Source organism: Palaemon carinicauda, chromosome 40 (assembly GCF_036898095.1).
Source record: "Palaemon carinicauda isolate YSFRI2023 chromosome 40, ASM3689809v2, whole genome shotgun sequence".
Taxonomy (NCBI): Eukaryota; Metazoa; Arthropoda; class Malacostraca; order Decapoda; family Palaemonidae; genus Palaemon; species Palaemon carinicauda.
Genome location: NC_090764.1, coordinates 5,046,575 through 5,054,074, shown reverse-complemented (window position 1 = coordinate 5,054,074; position 7,500 = coordinate 5,046,575).

Here is a 7,500-nt window from a genome sequence, read left to right as displayed (position 1 = left end):
TACAACACATGATCATACGCTACCGGGGTCTAAAGCGATGTCAGGCAGGGCAGCCGATCGGGACAGGAAAGATGCTTGGGACTAGTACAACACATGAACATTCGCTACCGGGGTCTAAAGCGATGTCAGTCAGGGCAGCCGATTTGGGACTATGGCTTACCCCAAAGCCAAAGCAAAGTCCTTCAAAAAGAAGGCAACCGTGCTTACTCCATATAAAAATGAAAAGAAAAAAAACCATGTATTAATAGAAGAAGATCTAGGTAACCTTTCATGTCTATTTCTATAAATAATTGCTATGCCTATTTCTAAAGGTATTCATGCTATCTGTTTTTTTTAGTTATTATCTTTATTTTCCAATAGGTCATCTTTGGTTCTGTATCCATATGTATTTTATACCTGTTACGAATGAACGTATTTGCTACGATGTCTTATTTTACGACACTCGACAGTCCTTCATTGTAGCGTCCTGCTTTTCCTACTAGGGTTGTAGCTTGGCAAGTAATAATAATAATAAAAATAATAATAATAAGAATAATAATAATAATAATAATAATAATAATAATAATAATAATAATAATAATAATAATAATAAATATTTTCCTCTTCTTCCCTCTTTTGGTAGCAACCTGAGTCACCATAATTCCTTCCCTTTAATTCGAAAACAAAATTATTTTCATCGATAGCATTTCATGAATTTCAGTTTTTTATTTTTGGCTTCAAGATGCAAAGGGAATTTTTCTCTTCTTTTCGTATTTTTGCTTTATTCTCCCAATTAGTGTTACCTCTGGTTCACTAATTAGGATAAGAAATTCAATTATGTCATTGCTTGTGTGACGCAGTTTCCCTGTGCTCTTCGCGTGTCTGCAATTAATAGGTAATGAACTTCCCACCTGCCAATTTGAGCAAGATTTTGTGACTGAATGCCCCAATTATAGCAACTTAAGAAATAGATATCTGTTTGAGGCTCGGGGTGAAGATGGCAGGTTCATCCTTGCCAAGATTCTTAGACATGATGTGTCGTACAATGCTAGTGGTATTTTTAAATTTATATCAGAAGCAGTTCTTCTTAATGCTATTTAACTTTTATAACTTATTTACTTTTCTGTTTTGAATTGAATATTTTTTTACACTGTATTTATGATAAATGATATCGGCGTCAATGACCTTCGATGTCAGGATGCCAGAGAACTTCAAATCATTCATTCATTCATTCAATTGCCAGTTAACCTACAGAAATACTCTTTCTATAAAAAGATAAATTTCGTAACTTTTATTTTCTTATGTAGTATTTCTTTTCATTTCTTCCAAATATGATTTTCCTGCATTGATTTCGAAGCGTAGAGATGTGTGTACCTAGACTTTTTTTTTTTTGAGAATATTGATCTTGGATCACTATTATGCAGAACACCTTCAATAGATCAATGTTTTTGCAATACTAAATACTGCTGTCTACAAACGTTAACGTATGTTACATCACGAATCCTTGCCGTGATGTGTTGGTGCTGTGCCGGTGACGAACAGTTTAGTGTGACCACGTCCATTTATTTACATGGAAGAAATTTTGACGGAACAGTGACGTGATGTGATGTGACGTAACGTAATGAATTGTGTGAATTCATAGCACGGTTGACGGGACGGTGTTGTGACGTGACGTGATGTGACGTGATGAATTGTGTGAATACATAGCACGGTTTACGGAATGGTGACGTGACGTGATGTGATGTGACGTGATGAATTGTGTGAATACATAGCACGGTTTACGGAATGGTGACGTGACGTGATGAATAGTGTGAATACTTAATACGGTTGACGGAACGGTGACGTGACGTGATGTGATGTGATTTGACGTGACGTGACGTGCAGTGTGAATCAGATTTAACTCTGCAAGAATATCTAAATGCTGCTATCTCTCTTTACATGGGCAATGCCTAGGGTCTCGCTTAATATCGTCTTTGCTAAGGATTTTTCAAAAATGAATCAAGTTTAGGACTTCTATGGGGTGTTTATATCTATATTTGATGCTTTTGTTGCATTAGGTGAAATTGAATATATCGATTTTAGATGTTGTTACGATAGTAGTTACATGTAATGTTATTTTCTTATCGTTTGATAAATACTAATAATTTTTTATATGGTGACTTGCTAATATATATATCTTTTTTTCCTGCGACTGTATGGGTGATAATTTGATATCCTAATCAGATAATTTGATTGAATTTTATTCTTTGCTAAACGCTACACATTAATTGAGATATAAAATGAATGGTTTGTTATACGTATCGTTGCTATATTATTAAAATATCTGCCTTTGTAATTTTTTAATTTTAGAAAGAGAGAGAGAGAGAGAGAGAGAGAGAGAGAGAGATAGAGAGAGAGAGAGAGAGAGAGAGAGGGGGGGGGGGAGGCGGGGGGGTTATTATTTCTATAAATGATATTTAGTAGTCTTGGTGTTTGTATTTTTCATCTGTCCAACGCAAATCCAAATTAATAAAATAATTTTTATAGAATGCATTGTTCCTCAAAGTACCAAATGAGAGGGTTAGGCATTTTAATACTCTAATCTCACGGTTCTTTCCGTTTATACCCTCTACCAACGCTTTATTTTCGTCAATACCGCTTATTTTATGACTAAAAATACATAGACTTTAACCCTTACTTTCATTTCAAGGGACTATGGTAACGTCATCTACCAATAGAGGTTAGATTTGCTAACAACTCTTCGTGTATTTGGTTCAAACCAGTTTCCTATACTATGTAGTGTCCTGGCCGACCACGTGATATAACTTGAGGTTTCGCCCAACCATGGAATTTTCCACTGATTTTTTCCAAAAAAGGCCTCACTGAGGCCATCTGTTGGGACCTATTGAAATGAGGGTTCGAGCTGACAATTCTACTGAGAGACTATTTTACTGGTAGCATAATATTAAAATGTATCAAGAGAAAAATATCAAATATTATAATGAATTCTAGATATAATAGGTAAATATCAGTTTTGTTACGAGAAATCCACTATACTCAGCTTAAATATTTTTAAAGGGGACTCGATGGTGCTCATTTGATCATTTTCAAGGATCGTGGAGGGAGATGGAGTCAGGATTACCAACCAAAATTCGATCTGGGGCTAATTCTTTAGGGATACCTAGCGACCCCAGAACCCTTAAAATTAGATAAGGAAATATTTCTTTATGTACTCTTATATAGTATGTAACATCATTTTGCTAATGAGCTGAAGAAATAGTAATATTACGTCATTTTGCGTCATTTTCTCGCATTGCCAACATCAAATAATGTTGGCTATCCTGACTAGTAATGACTTCCAGCGTAAATATTACAATTCTTCTAGTTATCTTCAACTAAATAGATCATTTATATTTGAATTTGAGAAAGTGCATTTTGTTGGACATGGCTATAGTTTGCAAGGTAAGATACTAATCCATGGAGACATTAATCTTTCTGATACATAACCGAGAAGCAGGGTTTATACTTGAGAATGTGGCCATTGCCTTAAATCCTTCTGCTTTTTAACTTAGATTACCTTAAAACTTTTCAAATTTCCTTAAAGATTACCTTAAAACTTTTCAAATTTCCTTAAATTTTAAGCTAGTAAAATCGACATTACCTTAGAAGTATCATTAGCGTTAAAATCATTTAACTTTTAAAATATTATCTTTGCTTTTATAGTTTTAACTGGGTATTCTTTTTATTCTTTATTTACAATAAATGGTATCTGCGTCAATGACCTTAAATGTCAGGATGTCAGAAAACCTCAAATCAATCAATCAATCAATTAAAAAATTACTTTGAAACTGCAAATTACCCCCAAATTAAGGTATTTACCTTAAAAGTTTGAACCCTGCGAGAGAAGAACTCTTCGTTTTCTATGGTGTTCAACTACAAGAATTTCTCAATATTTAATTTTTTTTTACATCTATTTAACTAAGAAATTTTCACCTTTTATTCATTAATGTCATTCCTAGGCCATCTGTTGGGGCCTATTGAAATGAGGGTTCAAGCTGACAATTGTACAGAGAGAGACTATTTAACTGTTAGTGTAATATTAATATGTATCAAGAGAAAAATATCAAATATTATAATGAATTCTAGATATGATAGTTAAATATCAGTTTTTTTACGAGAAATCCACTATACTCAGCTTAAATATTTTAAAAAGGGACTCGATGGTGCTCATTTGATCATTTTCAAGGATCGTGGAGGGAGATGGAGTAAGGATAACCAATCCAAAATTTGATCTGGGGCTAATTTTCTAGGGATACCTATTGACCCCAGAACCCTTAAAATTAAATAAGGAAATATTTCGTTATGTAATCTTACATAGTATGTAACATCATTTTGCTAAAGGGCTGAAGAAATAGTAATATTACGTCATTTTGCGTCATTTTCTCGCATTGCCAACATCAAACAATGTTGGCTATCCTGACTAGTAATGACTTCCAGCGTAAATATTACAATTCTTCTAGTTATCTTCAACTAAATAGACTTTTTGGGGAGTTCATTTATATTTGAATTTGAGAAAGTGCATTTTGTTGGACATGGCTGTATTTTACAAGGTAAGATACTAATCCATGGAGACATTAATCTTTCTGATACATAAGTTACATAACCGAGAAGCAGGGTTTATACTTGAGAATGTGGCCATTACCTTAAATTCTGCTGCTTTTTAACTTACATTACCTTAAAACTTTTCAAATTTCCTTAAATTTGAAGCTAGTAAAATCGACATTACCTTAGAAATATCATTAGAGTTAAAATCATTTAACTTTTAAAATGTCATCTTTGCTTTTATAGTTTTAACTGGATATTTTTTTTTATTCTTTATTTACAATAAACGGTATCTGCGTCAATGACCTTAAATGTCAGGATGCCAGAAAACCTCAAATCAATCAATCAATTAAGAAATTACTTGGAAACCACGCAAATTACCTCAAACCAAGGTAATTACCTTAAAAGTTTGAACCCTGCGAGAGAAGTGCTCTTCGTTTTCTATGGTGTTCAACTACAAGAATTTCTCAATATTTAAATTTTCTTTACATCTATTTAACTAAGAAATTTTCTCCTTATATTCTTTAATGTCATTCCTGGTCAGTTATTTTCAGGATCAAGCTGTTCCTATCAGACCTAGATATTAGATGATACAGTCTCTACTTATAGAAGTTTAGCCTATTTTTTAAAGGATTACTGATAGTTTTCATTCTTCAGATAGTTCATTACGTTTGCGTATACCTTTAACATATGGAATACACACACACACACACACACATACATACACACATATATACCTGACTGCTAGGTACAAACTTCATGGCTTAATTCAACATAGACCTACTGGATTTCCTTGAATGCACCCATTCATCCCTTTTCATCTTTAAAGGTTTAAAGGCCGCTCATGAATGGCAGAGGCAAGGGACAGTGACGTTTTCATATCAATGATAGTAGGACAATGCCCTAGAGACTGACCATATATACATATAATCAGCACCCAGGCCCCCTCTCCACACAAGTTAGGACCAGCGAGGGCCAGGCAATGGCTGCTGTTGACTCAGGAGATAGGCCTATTGGCTCCCCCAAATTCCCATCCCTAGCTCACAAGGATGGTGAGGTTACAGCGACCAAAGGAACTAACGAGTATGAGTCCCCAGTCTGGCGTGCTTACCATTGACAGAGAGAGAGAGAGAGAGAGAGAGAGAGAGATGGTGTGTGTGTTTCAGTTGATTATCAGTTTCTCGTTTGGCACATTGCAAGAGAATCAATAACTAAATTTATTTGTTTATAAAATCACTACATTTTTTATCTGTTTATTATGAATTGCATCTTAAGGTTATCACCAATGCAGTTCTAAACAATTGCAGTTGATTTTATCAATTGTATTGCATTTCAGTATTAAATAGCAACAATCAGTAAAGTGCATACCCCCGCCTAATCCACTCAGTAGATACAAGAGTAGTAATTAAAAGTAGGAATCAAACTCCACTGTCTTGTGGTAGAGTTCTCGTGCTTGAGGGTACACTCGGGCACACTATTCTATCTTATTTCTCTTCCTCTTGTTTAGTTAAGTTTTTATAGTTTGTATAGAAAATGTTTATTTTAATGTTGACACTGTTCTTAAAATATTTTATTTTTCTTTGTTTCCTTTCCTCACTGGGCTATTTTCCCTGTTGGGGCCCCTGGGCTTATAGCATCCTGCTTTTACAACTAGGGTTGTAGCTTAGCAAGTAATAATAATAATAATAACAATAATAATAATAATAATAATAATGATATTTTATGTCGGGTCAGACGATTCAGTAAAAATAAATTTCCATTTTTAGCTCTTTCATACAAGACCTTATCACTCCAATAAAGCCTTGAAAATACATTTGTCAAGAGCTATCAATTTATGTTCATTTATTCATGCGATGTGTTAACACACACACACGCATCCACATATACACGCACATACAAACACACACACCTCGCCTCAACATTGTTAGCAAAGATAATTAGTCATATCCTCAATTTATGTTCATTTATTCATACAATGTGCTAATACACACACATACACACACATCCACATACACACACATACACACACACATCTCGCCTCAACATTGTTAGCAAAGATAGTTAGTCATATCCTCAATTTATGTTCATTTATTCATGCAATGTGCTAAAACACACACACATATCCACATACACACACATACACACACACACACCTCACCTCGCCTCAACATTATTAGCAAAGATAATTAGTCATTTCCAAGAAAAAAGTATACATTCGATATTAACAGCGTCTGCAACTCAATGAAAAAGGTGTGTGGATGAAAATATTTAAACTTTCCATATATAATCTCTTTGTGAAAGTGTCAATTAACCAAATAAATGGGAAGAACTCGAAAAAAGTGGACAAGAAAAAGTGGATAATAAATCATGAGACGAGAGAGGGGAGCAACGAACGATAATTTCGACAATATCTTTTTAGTCCACAGATATTTCAAGCTAATAAATTCGGTGTTATTTATGGGGTGGGCTTCAGTGACACCCCCCCCCCCCCCCTTTAGCATACGGGAAAGATAAATCAAGATAAAGATAAAGAAAGTTTAATAACATTTCATTTTAACAGTTCCAGTAAACAGAATTGTTCCCTTGCTTTAGAATTTATAGAATTTTGGAAAAGGTAAGAATATTAATGAGGTTCGTATATGGTATTATCTTTCATTTATAATAGAGTTACCCTTCTCGTGCATTTATTATAACTTTTTATTTGCATTTTCCAACATTTCTTAGTATCTTCTATCCTATCAGAAATGCTAGATATCTTATAATAAACTAATAAATCATTATAAACTGTTCAAAGACCGTAATTTTAATCAGAAATTATCCGAAAAAATATACTGTTCTCAGCCATATTTCAGTAAAATACAGGCGACCGTAGTTTTACCATACTTTGTTATTATATTTTACAGGTTGGTGACAGAATATCACTCCTTAACGTCAATATAT